Here is a 16,556-nt window from a genome sequence, read left to right as displayed (position 1 = left end):
GTGCAATCCACAAGAAGAAACTTTAAAACTCCTCACGCTATTTTGTACTGCTTTGCGCATGGAAAGAACAATGCACTTGGGGAGCTCAATAGCAAAGAGGGATTCACTTAGCGCCGAAGATTGGTGGCAATTGCTATTTGAGGAATCGGACAGGAAACTGACAATTGCCTTGACTTTTTTATTGGAAGACATGACAAATATATGGACTAAATTAGAAGGGACATTTTGGCGCAGTCAGTTACACTTACCACAAAGTGTTCCGGTTCCCTTGATTCTTAATGAGCTGGGGTTGATTTAATTGTACGCACAATATCAATGGCAAGTTATTACAATGTTTAGGAAGTGAATTTTGGCTCTCCAGTCACCTACCGTCCTGAGTGTGTTGGCCAGGTATGTTTTTTCCTCTAATGACAAATTCATCTTGCAATGGGGTAAATTGGTTGTAGATGCCTTGGCATCGGTAGACCTCTCATTGTTAACATGAATTCAGTACCCAGTGCGTGTAAAGACAACATTTTTTCAGATTGATTGGATCCAGACAAGATCTAAATGTCGAATGTTTCGTGATTTCAATGGAAATATATTTAATACGAAGAGATATGGTAATCCAGAAAAATACCTGATTCAACATCCATCAGTGGCACACAGATGTGACTTTATCCGTTTACGTTTTAATCTTTGGAATACCAGGGAAGTTCAAGCAAGGTGTTTAAAGATTAAAACATTTGAAAATGTATGTCGTTTTTGTAACCAATCGGGCCAAAAACAGACACTAGGTCATCTTATGGTCGAGTGCCCAGTCCTAGCTACTTTAAGATGTAATTATTTTAAGAAAGTTTTGAATGATTATTGTGAGCTAACATCAGAGCACTTATTGTCACAGGGAGTGCGCTGCTTGCTGGAATTCTTGGGAGGAGTCTTCTTCCGTACGGTTCGGGTTTTGTACAACCCCGCACGGCCGTCTTCGGCTTCCAGCGTTCGTTCAGCTTCTACGTCCAGGATCAATAGGAAACTCCAGGAAGTTCAGGATTCAAAGGAGGTGTACTCGGAGGCGGGTAGACGGAGTCTGGGAAGCAAGACAGGATAAGGAGGAAAGAGGATAGTAGGAGGAAGTGGGGGGTCCAGGAACCAGGGAACAACAGAGTTCAGCGAAGGCGAACTACGGAGCACACTTCTAGCAATCAGTAGCATTGAGACCCGCGGGGGCGTTGCTTCTTTATAGAACGTGCTACGTCGGACGTGAAAGCTGGTAGGCAGCGTTCTGTGTTTAATGGCCATGTTGGAAGTACAGCAGAGTGTAAGCCCTGATGTGTCAAGGACCAGGAGGTCCAAAAGGGGCGTGTCCGACAGTTCATGACAGCATGCCTCCTCCGAAAACCCATCCCACTGGGTTTTCCCAGGTGTATGAGATGGTACCTTCTGAGTAATCTGGGGGCATTTAAGTTTGAGATTGGTTCCCAAGTGCGTTCACTGGGAGGGTATCCCTTCCATTCATCCAGGTACTGAAGCTGACCACTTTGTATCTGGAGTCACATATTCTGGACACTTCATATTCCAGTTGGTCATTGACAAGTACAGGATTGGGCCTGAGGGTAGTCCGGGAGGACTGGATGTATGGTTTCATTAGAGACGTATGAAAAACTGGGTGAATTTTCTTCCAGGAGTCTAGTAATTTGAGTCAGAAGGCCACTGGGTTAATGATCTCTTTTATGGGAAAGGGCCCATAATACCGGGGAGCCAGTTTATTCGGTCGTAGATGTCGGGGCAGTAGTTTCGAGGATAGCCAGACCTTATCTCCTACTGCGTAGGAGGGACCTGGTCTTCTCTTGGAATCTGCATAATGCTTGGCATGAGTTTGGGCCCTTTCTAAATGCTCTTTGGCTTCCTTCTGTACATTGATGAGTGTTTCGATCCAGGAATCAACTATAGGAACAGGTGTAGGATGTGGGAGGACGGAAGGTAGCACCGAAGGGTGAAATCCTTGACTGCAGAAAAAGGGGCTGGTCTTGACAGCTGAGTGATCCGAATTTGGTATAGGAGAATTCAGCCACAGGTATTAGAAGTGACCAATCGTCCTGGAGTTTGGTAGTGAAACAACAAAGATATTGTTCCAGGGTTTGATTCACACGTTCGTTAGCCCCATTAGTCTGCGGATGATACCCTGAAGAGAGGGCACGTTGGATTCCTAGTATCCGGCAAAGGTGTTTCCAAAATTGAGATATGTATTGAGGTCCTCTGTCTGATATGATCTTGGAAGGGAGTCCATGAAGTCTAAATATGTGTTCCAGGAAGATTCCAGCAAGTTCTGAGGAAGAATGTAGCTTATATATTGGTGTAAAATGAGCCATATGAGTGAATAAATCTATGGTGACCATGACAGTCGTGTACCCCCTGAAAGGTGGTAATTCCACAATGAAGTCCATAGCAATAATTTCCCAGGGCCTTGTTGGTAGTGTGGGCTGAATTAGGAGGCCCGCCAGTCTTTTGTTATCATGTTTGTTTTGACTGCAGACTGCACAGGCTTGGATGTACAGTCGCACGTCAGTTTTCATTCTCGGCCACCAAAATTGTCTTTATAGTAGATGGAGGGTGTTTGTGATGCCACGATGTCCGGAGTGAAGGGTATCGTGGCAGTGTTATTATCTTTTGCTGTAGTTTCTGTGTGGGATGACTAAACCTTTATCCTTGAAAAGATATCCGTCCTTTGTTCTCAGATTCCATCGGTTCTGTCCTGAATATTCTTTCCATAGTTCAGAGGACTGGGTTTGTATCTGAACATCGTCCAGGAGGCTGATTGCTTGAGCTACAAATATCGTATGTGGAAACATCTTAGAGAATGACCGGTCTCCAAGAGTTTCGTAGTCGGGACGTCGAGATAAGGCGTCAGCAATTATATTCTGTGTTCCAGGGACATGATGAATCTGGATCTGGTACTGGGCAAAGAAGAAGGCCCAACGGGCTTGACGGCTATTCCTACATTCCAGACCCTGTAAAACTTGAAGATTCCGATGGTCCGTGTGGACCTGGACAGGATGTTTTGCTCCTAGTAATAGATGACGCCACTCTGGGAAGGCTTGACGGATGGCTAGCAGTTCCTTTTCCACAACAGAATAATGGGTTTCACTGGGAGTTAGTGTCCGTGAAAGATAAGCAATGGGATGTTCCAGGCTGTCGTCGAATTCCTGTTTTAAAACTGCTCCAATGGCGTAGTTAGAGCTGTCTGTTTCCACTAGGAAAGGCCGATTGATGTCAGGTTGAGCCAGGATTGGAGCTTGTGTAAACTCTGTCTTTAACTGTTGGAATGCCTCCTCTAGGGCTGTTGTCCAAAGAAAGGGAGTATCTTTTTTCAACAAGGCAATGATCGGTTGCACTATCTCGGAAAAGGAAGGTATGAATTTCCGATAAAAGTTAGCTAACCCCAGGAAGGATTGGATTTGTTTCACGGTAGTCGGAATAGGCCAGGATAGTATGGCTTTGACCTTGGAGTGATCCATTCCAATACCTTCTGGGCTAAGGACAAATCCTAGATAGTGAACAGTAGAGACATGGAAAAGGCACTTCTCGGGTTTAGCCAGGAGCTTGTGTTCACGTAGCCATTGTAACACTGCCTTAACATGCTCCTCATGCTTAAGATGGTCCTTAGAGAATATTAAGATATTGTCCAGATACACAATGACGAAGAGGAATAACATATCTGAAAACACCCGATCCATGAAGCGTTGGAAGACCGCTGGGGCATTTGCAAGTCCGAAGGGCATGACCAAGTACTTAAAGTGACTAAAGGGTGTTCTAAAGGCTGTCTTTCATTCGTCTCCCTCTCTAATACGGATCAGATGGTAGGCACCTCTGAGATCCAATTTAGTGAATATTACGGCTCCTCTTACTGCTTCCAGGATATCCGAGATCAAGGGCAATGGATAGCGATCTTTCACGGTGCACTGATTTAAACCTCAATAATCAAGACAAGGTCTGAGGTCATTGGTATCCTTTTTTGGAACAAAAAACAGTGAGGCTCCGGCTGGGGATTTGGATGGTCGTATGGTGCCATTTTCAAGGTTAGTATTTGGGTATTCACGGAGGGCCCTTTTCTCAGGTTCGGATAAGATGAACATCCTTCCAAAAGGAATCACAGCTGAAGATTCGGTATCAATAGCACAGTCTTCGGGTCTATGAGGAGGTAAGGCTTGGACAGTGGCAGAAGAGAACACATCAGCGTATTCCTGATAGACTTTAGGACCCTGGATGATATTTGAGACTGTGAGCGGGCCTTGACGGTCTGCCGAAGCTCCTTCCGATGGTGTCGGAGCGGAATCCAGTAAGCAATGAGACATGCAATGTTCGGAACCCAGAAACAAGGAACCTGCTGCCCAATTGATGTATGGGTTGTGTTTTTGTAGCCAGGGCATACCCAAAACCATTGGGTAATAGGCAGACTTTATGATGTCAAACTTTATCTTCTCTCGATGGTGGTTTATTGCGAGCTCAATTTCCTTGGTTTGAAGGGTTATGGGTCCTGAAGAAAGGGGTCTTCCATCGATTGCTTCTACGGGTTGCATGATATCCTGGGTTTCATATGGAATATGGTGTTTAAAGACCCAATCTTGATCTATGAATATTCCCATGGCTCCACAATCCACCAATGCCAAAATGGGGTAGTTTTCCTTCTTGGATGGCGATAGAAAGGCCTATAATATTACCAGATTGGTTTGTCCAGGAGAGTTCAAGGATGGAATAGATGTGGAGCAAACATCTCTCACCCAAAACTGTGCTCCATCTAGGATCGGGAGCTGGTGTTTCCCGAACGCCGTGGAGGGGCTACAGGACACTCTCTCACTAAATGTTTGTCTGAGGCACAATACATGCATAAGCCCATATGGATCCTTTGCATCCTTTCTTGGGGGATATGGGTCCACAGAAAGCCCCTAGTTGCATGGGTTCGGGTTCGTTACTAGGGGCAGGAACAGAATCAGACTTCGCGGAGGTCTCTATAGGGATTTTCTGGAAGGGGATCTTTGTCTTCCTTTTCTCTGCCTTCCTTTCCTGAATGCGTAAATCAATCTGCAGAGCGAGATCCATAAGGGCTTGGAATGAACTTGGCGAGCCACTCTGGCTAGTTCACCCTTGATGTCTTCATTTAGCCCTCTTCGAAAAAGTGTAAAGCAGGCTTCTGAGGACCAATCCGCTTCTTTAACCAATCGTTTAAACCGTGTCACATATATGAGCATGTCCTGGGAGCCTTGTTGGAAATCGAGTAGAGGTTCCTGAGCACTATAGACCTGTTCTGGGCGGTCAAACATGGTCTTAAGAGCTTGAATGAATCTGTCATAATCATCCAGGAGGGCATCTCCGGCATTAACTAAAGGTGTGGCCCAGGTTAATGCATTCCCGGAAAGGTGCAAAATAAGAAAGCCCACCTTAGCCCTGGGAGTAGAAAAATAATAGGACTTAAAGGTAAAGTGGACTAAACAGGAAACAAGGAATCCACAAAGGTTTTTTACAGACCCATCATATTTGTCCACAATGCCGCCCAATAGTATGCTTTCTTTCGTGGCAGAGTCACGGGTCAAGACTAATTGTTTTAATGTGGCATTCTCTGCCTTTAGGTTTTGTACTTCAGTCGTTAGTTCTTGCATGCCGTGCATAAGATCTTGAATGGCTGCCCCCATGTCTGTATTGACTTCAGTTAGGTGGCGTCTCAATCTGTCACAGGTTTCCCCCTTTCTCACCTGAGTTCGCTGCTTGCTGGAATTATTGGGAGGAGTCTTCTTCCGTACGGTTCGGGTTTTGTACAACCCTGCACGGCCGTCTTCGGCTTCCAGCGTTCGTTCAGCTTCCAAGTCCAGGATCAATAGGAAACTCCAGGAAGTCCAGGATTCGAAGGAGGTGTACTCGGAGGCGGTTACACGGAGTCCGGGAAGCAAGACAGGATAAGGAGGAAAGAGGATAGTAGGTCGAAGCGGGCGGTCCGGGAACCAGGGAACAACAGAGTTCTGCGAAGGCGAACTACAGAGCACATGTCTAGCCACAGCAATCAGTAGCGTTGAGACGGGCAGAGCCGCGGAGGCATGGCTTCCTTATAGAACGTACTACGTCGTACGTGAAAGCTGGTAGGCAGCGTTCTGTGTTTAATGGCCATGTTGGAAGTACAGTAGAGTGTAAGCCCCGATGTGGCAAGGACCAGGAGGTCCAAAAGGGGCATGTCCGATGGTTCATGACACTTATGGCACATGATGAACGCAGGATATTTAACGCATGTACGAATCAATGCCATCAACTTCCTGAAAGAACTAAAAATTAACGATGTTGAAATAACAAGCATTGTATAGCTGGACATTATGCCTAAGAAGGAATAAAAGAAACAAACTATTTTAAGAAACATTGGATAAAAGTGGAACAGATCTTATTTATTATGATTAGTACTATCTACTGTATCCTTTTTCCCCCCCTCTTTTCTCTCTTATTTTCCTTTCTAATTTGATCATTTCTTTTCTTTTTTCTTTTCATTTAATTGATTCTTTTATGATGATGTGTTTTTTTTTTTTTAAATGTTGATTAAGTATTTATTGTAAAGTTGACTTAGTTCAGCTAAATCAATTTAAAAAAATCAAAAAAATACCACACTTCTAAAATCAAGTCTTTTACCAAATACAGAAAGAGTGCATGGCGGATCAGGGTTCCCGAAGCACCATCAAACTAGCGCATGCATTCGTAGGTGCAAAGCTAACATCATGAGGTCGACGGTCACAAAGCAAACAAATGCCCGGCAACTCTCACAAAAGCCTGTAAAAGTGGTTTTGTTGCTCTTCGGTGAAACATCAGCAGATGTCTTACCTGCATAATGGCTATGCTGGAATGCTGCACGTGTGATGGTGGAAGAAGAGACCGATGGGCAGGTCCATAGCGCCAGTAAATAAGAATATTCAGGGCTGTGTATTGGCACCCTTGGTTGCTAAACACTTCCGGCAGCAGGAAGCGGTGACTGGCAGAAGTGTCAGCCAGTCACAGCATCGCTCGAACAGTTTTTGCAATGCTGTGACTGGCTGGCAATTCTGTCAGTCACAGCTGTTGCCTGTTGCCTGACTCGGTTTGCCACTGACTTGCCTGACTTAATCATGGGCGGTCGGGCCGCCCATGATTAAGTCAGGCAAGTCGGTGGCAAGTGGCCGACAGGCTCATCTCCCTTGCGCCTGTGGAGGGGGGTGATAACCCGCTGGTGCCGTGGCCTGGTGGGACCAGATGGAACCGGCAGGGCCCCGGCGCCCTGGCCCACTTAAAGCACTGCCTGTAGACAATTTTGCTGCAAAACCAATTTTGCAGCAGCCAAAATCTACAAATCTATGCCCCCACACCCGCAATACATCCCCACCCTCCCCCCACTTACCTTTTGCATGTCTGCTTTCTTTCTGACCCTGCAGCATCAGTTCCATCCCTCTTACGCGGGTCGGATCCGACACTGCAGGGTCCGCTTTTTCTCTTTTTTTTTGTTTCCTGTCCCTCGCCTCCAATTCTCACGAGGCAGGGGACACACCCGCTACCCCCAAAGGCCATCAATACTGAACATGGGGAGCGGGGGACAATCCACAACCCCAACTCCCCATGTTCAGGAGTGATTACTCAATTTGATTGATTTTAATTGATCGAATGGTACTGGCCAAATTCTGCCAGATGTACCATTCGATCAGGTAAAATCGATCAAACTGAATAATACCTTTCCAGGTGCCACAAGACAAGAAGGGGGGTGGGGGGCATGGGATATCAGAAGAAAACAGCAACAAGAACAAAGACATGGTTATATTGGCCTTGTGATAATCCTACCATGCAAGTGCTTGACAAGGCGATAAGTGCAAGGGGGTAGGGGGATAGAGGAAGAAGTGCAATAGTGGGAGGACCCCACAGGGGAGGTGGACAAGTGCTATTCAGGCCAAAGCGGCTGGTACCAGGGCAAAGAGGGGTGAGGGGAGGAAAAGTGCAGTGGACAGGAGGACTGGGTGGGATAGTCCAGGGAAGGGATCCCAAGGCAAGTGCTGGTGTAGGATGCTGGGAGGGACCAGTAGGTTGGGGCGTGGTCTGGTCCCTGTATGAATCTGAAAGGACCAGGCCCAGGCGCAGCGGCAGGTAGAGAGCTTAGCACAGGAGGGGGAGGGGGAAGGAAGAGGCGAAAAGGAAGGTATTGAGAAGTTTCTGGAACTTAAGAAGATCCGGCTCAAGTCTGAGGGGGAGAGGGAGGCTGTTCCAGAGGGAGGCAGGAGCTGAGGAGAGGGATCTACCTCCCTCTTTCTGGTTGAAAAAACATTTGACCTGCAGAGAGTTGGAGCCAGAAAACCAAAGAATTCTGTCTGGGCAGTATTTAGAGAGGGAAAGCTGGATGTAGAGAGGTCCTTGGCCCCACACAGACTTGTGGATGATGCAAAGGGTTTTGAATTTGATCCTTGCAGTCACCAGGAGCCAGTGTAGAGACATTAAGGCTGGAGAGATGCAGACCCTGGGCTTGAGGCCAAGGATAAGTCTTGCAGACCTATTCTGGACTAATTGGAGGGGGCGAAGGGAGGAAAGAGGAAGGGCGAGGAAGAGGCTGTTGCAGTAGTTAAGCCTAGAGAGAACCAGGGCTCTGGAGACATTGAGCTTTTGGGGGAAGGTGAGGAAAGGTAGAATGCCCGTGTGGAAATTAACCTGAAAATTGGACTTCTTGGCAAGGTCCGTAATGTGTGGAGAGAGAGGAGTCAAAGATGATCCCAAGGTTTTTTGCCTCACAAGTGGGTGAGGGGAGGGGAGCCAAGGAGTCTGGCCAGACAGTGAGGGCGAAGCTGGGAGCAGACGTCCCAATGAGAAGGATCTCAGACTTGCTGGAGTTGAGACAGGGATCATTGGCAGAGCACCATACCTGAATAGCAGTCATGCAGTCAAGTATAAGGCAGGAAGAGGAGGAGGGGAAGGCAGCCAGAAAGAGAGCTCTGTTTCATCTGCATAACACTGGAAGTGAGTAGAGTTGGTGGAGATCAGGTGGGTTAGAGGGGCCAGGTAGATATTGAAGAGCCACAGCGATAGGATAGAGCCCTGAGGGACACCAAAGGTAGAGAGTGAGGGGGGCGAGAGAAAAGGACCCATTTGAACTTGGGAGGGTATGTTAAAGAGAAAAGAGGTAAGCCACGCCAGTGCCCTGTCCCTGATGCCTAGGGTATTACAGAGGTGTTTTATGAGAATGGAGTGGCTGACAGTGTCAAAAGCAGAGGAGAGATCGAGGCGCATCAGAACAGAAGGAGAGTTAGAGTCCAGATTTGAGAGTAGGTCTTCTCGGGTTTTCAGGAGAGTTTTTTTAGTGCCTCTGCCTGCCCTGAATCCAGATTGTTGGTCATGGAGGCAGCCTGCCATTTTGGTTTGGAGGGTCAGTTGGGGGATGACCAGCTTCTCCATGAGTTTGCTCAAGGAAGGGGTTATAGAGATAGGTCGATAGTTAGCCGGGCAAGAGAGGTCAGCAGACAGATTTTTTAGGAGAGGGTGCACAAGAGAGTGCTTGAGGGGTTGCGGGAAAGAGCTTGTAGAAAAAGAGTAGCATGAACCAAGTGAACAGCTAGAAGAACTGGTCCTGTGCGTGAATGACAAAAACAATAAGCATAGAAAGCCATTTTTGAACAGTGAAATAATTAATGTACTCACCAACATCCTAGCAGATTCAGGATCTTCCTACACCATTTTTTAGTTTGTTTTCTATCGGTGTGTAGCTTAGCAAAAAACCTTTTACCAATTACAGTTGTTGTTTTTAACACACCTAGGTCTTTTCAATACAAATGTTAATAAGAAAATTAAAAAACCATTACACAAACCGTTATATTTATAAACTGTCGATTTGAACAAAAATTCCTTTAAAAAAATGTATCAAAGCCAATGTCAAAGATATTCTTTCCCCCTGCGTCAATAGGGTACACCACTGGTCAGCTGATAACAATGGTTGGTCGTTGATTAACTTGCCCAACCATTTTGTCCTCAATTCTGTGATTGCTGAGCAAAATAGCACTAAATGCTTCATGGTTTCCCTGCAGTCCTTTTGAGTGCACAGTCTACAACTGAAGTCAGTTAGATTCCGCGCAGACCTGACACCCAAAATCTCTCGAGTAGGAAATAAATTGAGTCTGAAGTGCAGGAACTGCACACAATAGTGTGGGCTTGGAAATCTTAACAAGTACTTTGGGGGTGAATTGAGTGGACAGCATTCAGAAAGGGTTTTCCCGTAACATTTGAATCCTGATCTTTCTTGCTGCGTCCTTATCCAATCTTGGTCCCATAACTTGCGGTTCACTCTAGTAGGATTCGTTATTAGTGCATCTTCAGAGGTGTATAGTCTCTTCAGAATTTCACCGCAGATGCTTTTCCATTCTCTCAGTGTAGCTTTGGATCCTTCCCGGAGTGCAGCTTGCAACAGTTTGTAACCCGAGGGTGACATAGGAAGAATACATTTCCAAAACAAACTCAATGATTTCCAGACCACCGCTGCATACATGGAGGTTAGGCCTAACTCCATTCTAATAGCCTGGATTGGAGCACTTCTTGGTAGACGAAAGACCTTCTTCCAGAATAGACACTCCAGTAGTGGCCATACGGCAGCTGGGAGGGCAAAGAACACTCCTGCTCCATATGTAAGAATTGGGACCACCTTCATAATAGAATTACAAGATTGGGCCGATTGAAAATGTGAAGTACTATTTTAGAATTATCCTTGCCTGTGCCGATAAGGTTTTGGCTTTACTATGGATAATAGCCTCTCTTGGAGCGTCAATTGTACAGACGTTTAGGCACATTCCCAGGTAAGTCAAAGAGCTTACCTTTACGAGCTTCCCTCTGTTTAGAAACCAGGATCCTTTGCTTCTGCCTCTGGCCCCCAATGTTTCCATTATTAGTATTCAAGACTTTTTGGTGTTGATTTTAAGGCCATTTCCCCTCACATATGTTTGTAAGACGTCCAATTGTCTCTGTAGACCAATCAGTGTTTGGTCTACCAAGACAAGATTGTCTGCATATAAAAGTCAATCGAGTAGCTCTATGGCTATTTTTGGTGCAAAACTCCTTGCTGTGTTCAAAGTGTTGCGATATGAAAAGGTTAAATAATGCTGGGCTAGTGAGAATCCTTGCTCCAGGCCCTTCGAGGTCGCGATGGGCTCGGAAAGAGTGCCTCTGCCTCCCAACCTAGCTCTTAAGGAGGTCCCAATGTAGAGGTCTTTTATGGCTTCCAATAGGTCTTCAGGGCATTTCCATTCTTCAAACTTTGACCAGAGTTTAGTTTGATGTATAGTGTCAAACGCTTGGGTCAGATCTATAAAAGCCAGGCAGAATTTGGGGGCTTTCTTCTCCCTGACTTTTCCAATTTAAGATATTAATCAGGAAGACGTTCAGGGAGATGCCCACTCCTTTGACAAATCCGGATTGTCTTATGTCATTAATCCTGAAAGTTGTGCTTCATTTTACAAGTGCCGCAAAGATCTTTCCAGCCACGTCCAACAGTGCTATGGGCCTGTAATTTGCAGGATTTGACCTGTCCCCCTTTTTAAAGACAGGGACTATAACTGAGGTTTTCCACAAAGGCGGGACTTTCCTCACCTTTTTAATGTGGTCAAATAAGGTCCACAGGAATGATGCCCACAGCTCGGGATCTTTCTTGAGCATAGCGTTCGACATCCCACCATGCCCCGGGGCCCTTGAGTTGCTTGCTTTGTGGATCAAGAGGAGGATGTCATCTCTTGTGGTCTCAAAGGTCCATCCATTGTGGCTAGGTGATTGACTGACTTGCTGTACCTGCTCCTTAGTTTGGAACAAAGAGGTAAAATGGCCTGCCCAGGCACTGGCCGATACTGTATTGGTCAGAAGGGCCTCCTAGGGGGCTTTCAGTCCATTAATCATCTGCCAGATTTCACTCATCTTTTTTGATGCAATACTCCTGAGCATTTTCTCAGAGTCCTGCTGCAGCTGTTCTTGTTTCCGTGATCTCGTCCAGTTACAATCATTTTGTTTTAATTTCTTGCTGGTGACGGCTGCGTAGTTAGAGTACAGCTTTTTGAATCATCTCAAGTTTGAGTAAAGAATCTTTTTCCTCCTTGCCAATACTTTGTCATATGTGTGTAGTTGTGAAAAAGAGCTTTTCTGCCATTGCTCCTGCACTCCACGAAGTCGAGCATCGATTTGGGATAGTCCAAGGCATGTTCAGTTGGAACAGTTTTGTATTGGTTCAGATGAGCTTTAAGCCTGTTGATCAGGGTTTCAATTCTCTCTGGATAGATGATTATTCGATTTCTTCCCAGAGCGACCCCCAATCTAGAGGAGTAAGTCTCGGTCAGTCTTTCACTCAAAGCTAAACACGTGAATTTCAAAATGTTATGGTCGCTTCCCAGGTTTCCAAAACTTCAAGATCTTTCACGTGTTTCTGCATATTACGCAAAACAAAAATGAAATCTTGGATCTTGCCTCCTGTACCATTTTCCATGTTATTTTAGCCAGGTTTTTTCTCTTAGTATTTCTGTTCAGAATATCGATATTTCGAAGTAGCAGGACTTCTCGCCATGTCAAACCTTTAGATTCAGCTTCAGTCACCGCTCGGTTGCTATTCTTAATGAGAAACCTGTTGTAATCAAAACAGTAAATGTTTAATTCAACACAGATTATTATGTGGGGGTCAAACCATCTTTCTCTAGATCTGTCCAGGATGTCCATAATTGTTGAAGGAAATGAGGATGCCTCTGATGACAAGATTTTCCAGTAAAGGTTAAATACTATCAGAGTTTTGGGCTTGATAGCGCAAACCTGTCCATCTCGATCGTAAGTACCTGGATGTATGGTGTATAGTTCTCCACGGTCACTACTTGCCAGTTCGCCAAATGCTTAAGTGCTATTAATAAGCCAGATATTGGTCAATCCTTTAACCCCTTAATTGCTGGATTAAGGTAGATCGAGTAACCTGATAAAATCGGTGCGCTTCTCAGCCATGTTTCCTGCAGACACATTATATCATAGAAGTCTTGTGCTATATCTCCCGGAGTGAACGGATGACTAAAATCTTGTGTATTACAGCTTCCAACCAAGTCTTTTGAGCCTGTTTCCATGGGCTGTTATGATCTATTCAATACGGATACAAGTGCCTCAGCCAGCCAACAGCAGTTCTCTTTGGTCAAGATCCTTTTGGATGCTTTTTGGGAAAGGCTTCCAGGGATTTTCAGAGGTTTCTCAACCATAAAAGTGACAGACAGATCACCTTTGTTCGAGCGTGTCCCTGGCTGAGGGATGTTGAAGGCTTGCGGCTCCGACTACCTTCCCTTTTCCCCCAAATCCAATCTTCTGCCGACTGCATCCAAGGTTAGATCTCCCATTCTCCAGTTTCCTCCCTCTTGCCACGTTTCTTCAGTGATAGTTAGTTCTCTTACATCGAAGCCCATCCTCAATAGGTGCGGTGCCTTTTCTAGTAGTTGGTTCTCTATGAAGGCTGAGGGTAGGTGCATAATCACCATGTCCAATCAGTCTTCTTCAGGGAAGTCGATGATTTTCAAGTCGTTGGTTGTAATTAGGTGTAGCGATGGAACATGGTGCAGCAGTCTCAGCAGATAAGCTATGGAGAATCCATTCGAGGAAGAGGATGTACCCCTCTGTATGTCCAAGTTTAGGTTTGTCAGCTAAGTTCCAGTTGTCCAAAGGTTTTCTTTTGTCAGGACCGACTGGTTTGGTGGGTATGTCGTCTTGACGATGATAATTTCCTTTTTACTCCAATGTTTTAAAAGCTCTTGTGTCATTCCTTGAGAATTCAATTGGCTTCTCTCTTTCTTCCATTCTCTGTGTTTGCCTTCGACTGGTGACTTTCATGGTTACTGGTTTCCCAGCCAGCGCCGAACTAGGCTGAGGTGATGGGTTTTTCCCAAGGAATGACATAAAATCTCATTTCTCTTTCTCTGTGATTGTTTCTAGGTCTGTGACCGCAGTCACCAGAACAGAGAACTTTGTTGTAAACATGCTAGGGGAGGTTGGTTCAGAACTTCAATCAATCAACAGGTGCCTCTTTCTTTTAAGGTCCATAGTTAAAAAGGGCTGGCCTAGTTTGCCAGACAATTTCCCAGAGTCGTCCCTGTGTGAGATTTTGGGTTTGTGGTGGTGCTGCCCCATGATTATGCGATGTAGGTGGCCCCGGAATACTTTCAGGTTTGGGTTGGTAGCTACTGTTCATGTCCACATTATGTGCTTCCACAAGGTAAAGACCGGCGCTTGTAGCTTGCTGTTGCTGGTCGTGAGTCTGAAGGGTTATATAACTGTCAACCACTACAGCTTCTTCATTATTCGACATGGTGTATATTGATATATCCATCAAATCCTCTAATACTTCTAAACTTGAAGGCGAGAAAGGCAAGCAATCAATGGCCTGCTGTGGAGGTGTGGTGTCCACAGGGACAAGGCCCGGTCTCCCGTGCTTTTTAGAAGAATCCTTGTCAGATGTTCAGAGTTAGATTTCTGACAATTGATTTACTTTCGTTGGATCTTGGCTTAGGAGGAGCTTTAGTATTTTTTTCTTTTGGGTACATCTTTCGATTGGGTTTTCCTTGCCAGTGTATCCCTCTTCCTTCCCGTAGCTTGGAATAATACCATTACTGCGCCGCCAGAACTGCGAAAGACGAAAATGCTGCCTTTTTTGCTTTTTTTTCAACCCCCCTTTACACCACATATATAGGTGGCAGGGGGTATGGTATATAATACAAGTAGGGGAGGCTGTAGGGGACTACCCGCATATATATGTGGTGTAAAAGGGGGCAAAGTAAAAAACTCTGCATTTTCGAGGTCGCATTAATGGGGGGTCGCAGTAATGACATAGATTCCGTAGCTTTGGTGGTTGTTGGGGTGGGTTTTACTGGATTAGATTTCGTTAGGTTGGCTTTCTTAATTAATATATCATAATCTTTAGAGGATGCAGTTGCCTCATTAAGTGAGGAACCTATGCATTCCTGGACAAGTGATGTAGAGTTGGTGCGCAATGGCTCTGGGTTGATGGATGGCTGGCTAGGTTCTTCTGGTTCTACCTCTATAACACTCTTACTTTTGTCCTGGACCGTTGCCACCGCTGTGTTGTCATTAGCCCCCCAGAGTTACTTTGTCATATGAAATTCCAGTCCGATTCAAACTATTTACCCGGGTGATTTAATTGGTTCTCAGGGGTATGTTATCCGTCGTCGAGGTGTTTTGGGTGCTGATAATCTCCAGGTCAGGAAGACATGGGGGGTGCCTACCCGGAGCTGTTCTCACATTGCTAATGGATCTTGGTTGGTGATCCTATTTTTTTCCTGTTGAAGTCCGGTGTTAAGTAGAGATCTTTCTAGTCGGCGTTTGTGTCATGAACCCTCTCGGTTGGCGATGCATGCCGTTGCTACGGTTTTGCCGCCATTAAACACTGCCACCACATCTTTCACGTTTCTCTGTTTACGGTCTAGTGTTTCCCCCTTCCTTTCCTCTGGCCTATTTACTTCCTGCTACCCATGGTTCTTTGCGTTGCAACCGTCTCCTTTCGTTTTCACGGTGAGACGCTTCCAGAGCTTTTCTCTCGCTCGCTTCCTTCCTCCCCTCCCGGGGGTCCCTCCCTCTCTCTCTCCTTCTTTCTATGCCTCTCTTGCGGCTCCCCCCCTTTTGCCGGTTTCTCTACGCTTACGCTTCACGGCGTTAGCCTGCCTATCTACCTGTTTTCTTTTCCTTCTTGCCATTTTCCTCCGGATGAATCTTCGCATTGCTTCCTCGAGGATTCCTGATGCTATTGATTTCTACGACAGCCACGGCTATACTTCTTACCGCAATTCACTGCCAACAGTTCCACCACAACAGGGGTTTTTTCCGCCTTCGGGCTTTTTACCCTTACCCGCCAGTATCCGGGATGGGAGCTGAGGTGGTAACTGATTCGGAGTTCCACCACGGCTTCGTCCTGTGTCAGAGCTCTAACAACGAAGAGTAAAAAGGATTACCTTGCCCACCGACACAGCATCGGAGCGTCAGACCCTGAAGACTCAGGTGAGGAGAGTGGTGCCTCGGGTGGGAAAGCAGAACATTCGGGGAATACCCCTACGGTAACTTCAAGTCTTACACAAGGTTGTGACAGTTTGCAACGCCCGAAATTACCAATGGCTACTCCAGAGCAGCTGCAGGATCAGATGCAAGAGCTATGGAAAGTTGTGCAGAGTCATTCTCAAGAGCTACAGACGGTCAAAGCAGAAAACATAGTATTAAAACAATTGGTTTCGGGTAGAGAACCTCCCCCTCCTCCAGAATTGCCACCGGTTGCCCTACCTTCTGTAAAGTTCGACGGTTCTCCCAAGAAGCTTAAAGAGTTTTTGGAAGCTGCCACTGTATACTTCACTTTCTGCCCTCGCATGTTTTCTTCTGATCAGGCTAAGGTTGGTTTCCTCATTTCGAATATGGTTGGCAATGCCCTTGCATGGGCTACTCCTCTTGTGACAGGAGAGGATTCCGTTTTTACAGAATTACGGGAATTTTAAGGCTCTTCTCAGAGAGTCCTTTGAAAGACATGAGCTCACCTACACTGCTTGTGAGGA

Source organism: Ambystoma mexicanum, chromosome 8 (assembly GCF_040938575.1).
Source record: "Ambystoma mexicanum isolate Mex_15411 chromosome 8, UKY_AmexF1_1, whole genome shotgun sequence".
Taxonomy (NCBI): domain Eukaryota; kingdom Metazoa; phylum Chordata; class Amphibia; order Caudata; family Ambystomatidae; genus Ambystoma; species Ambystoma mexicanum.
This window is presented reverse-complemented; position numbering follows the sequence as displayed.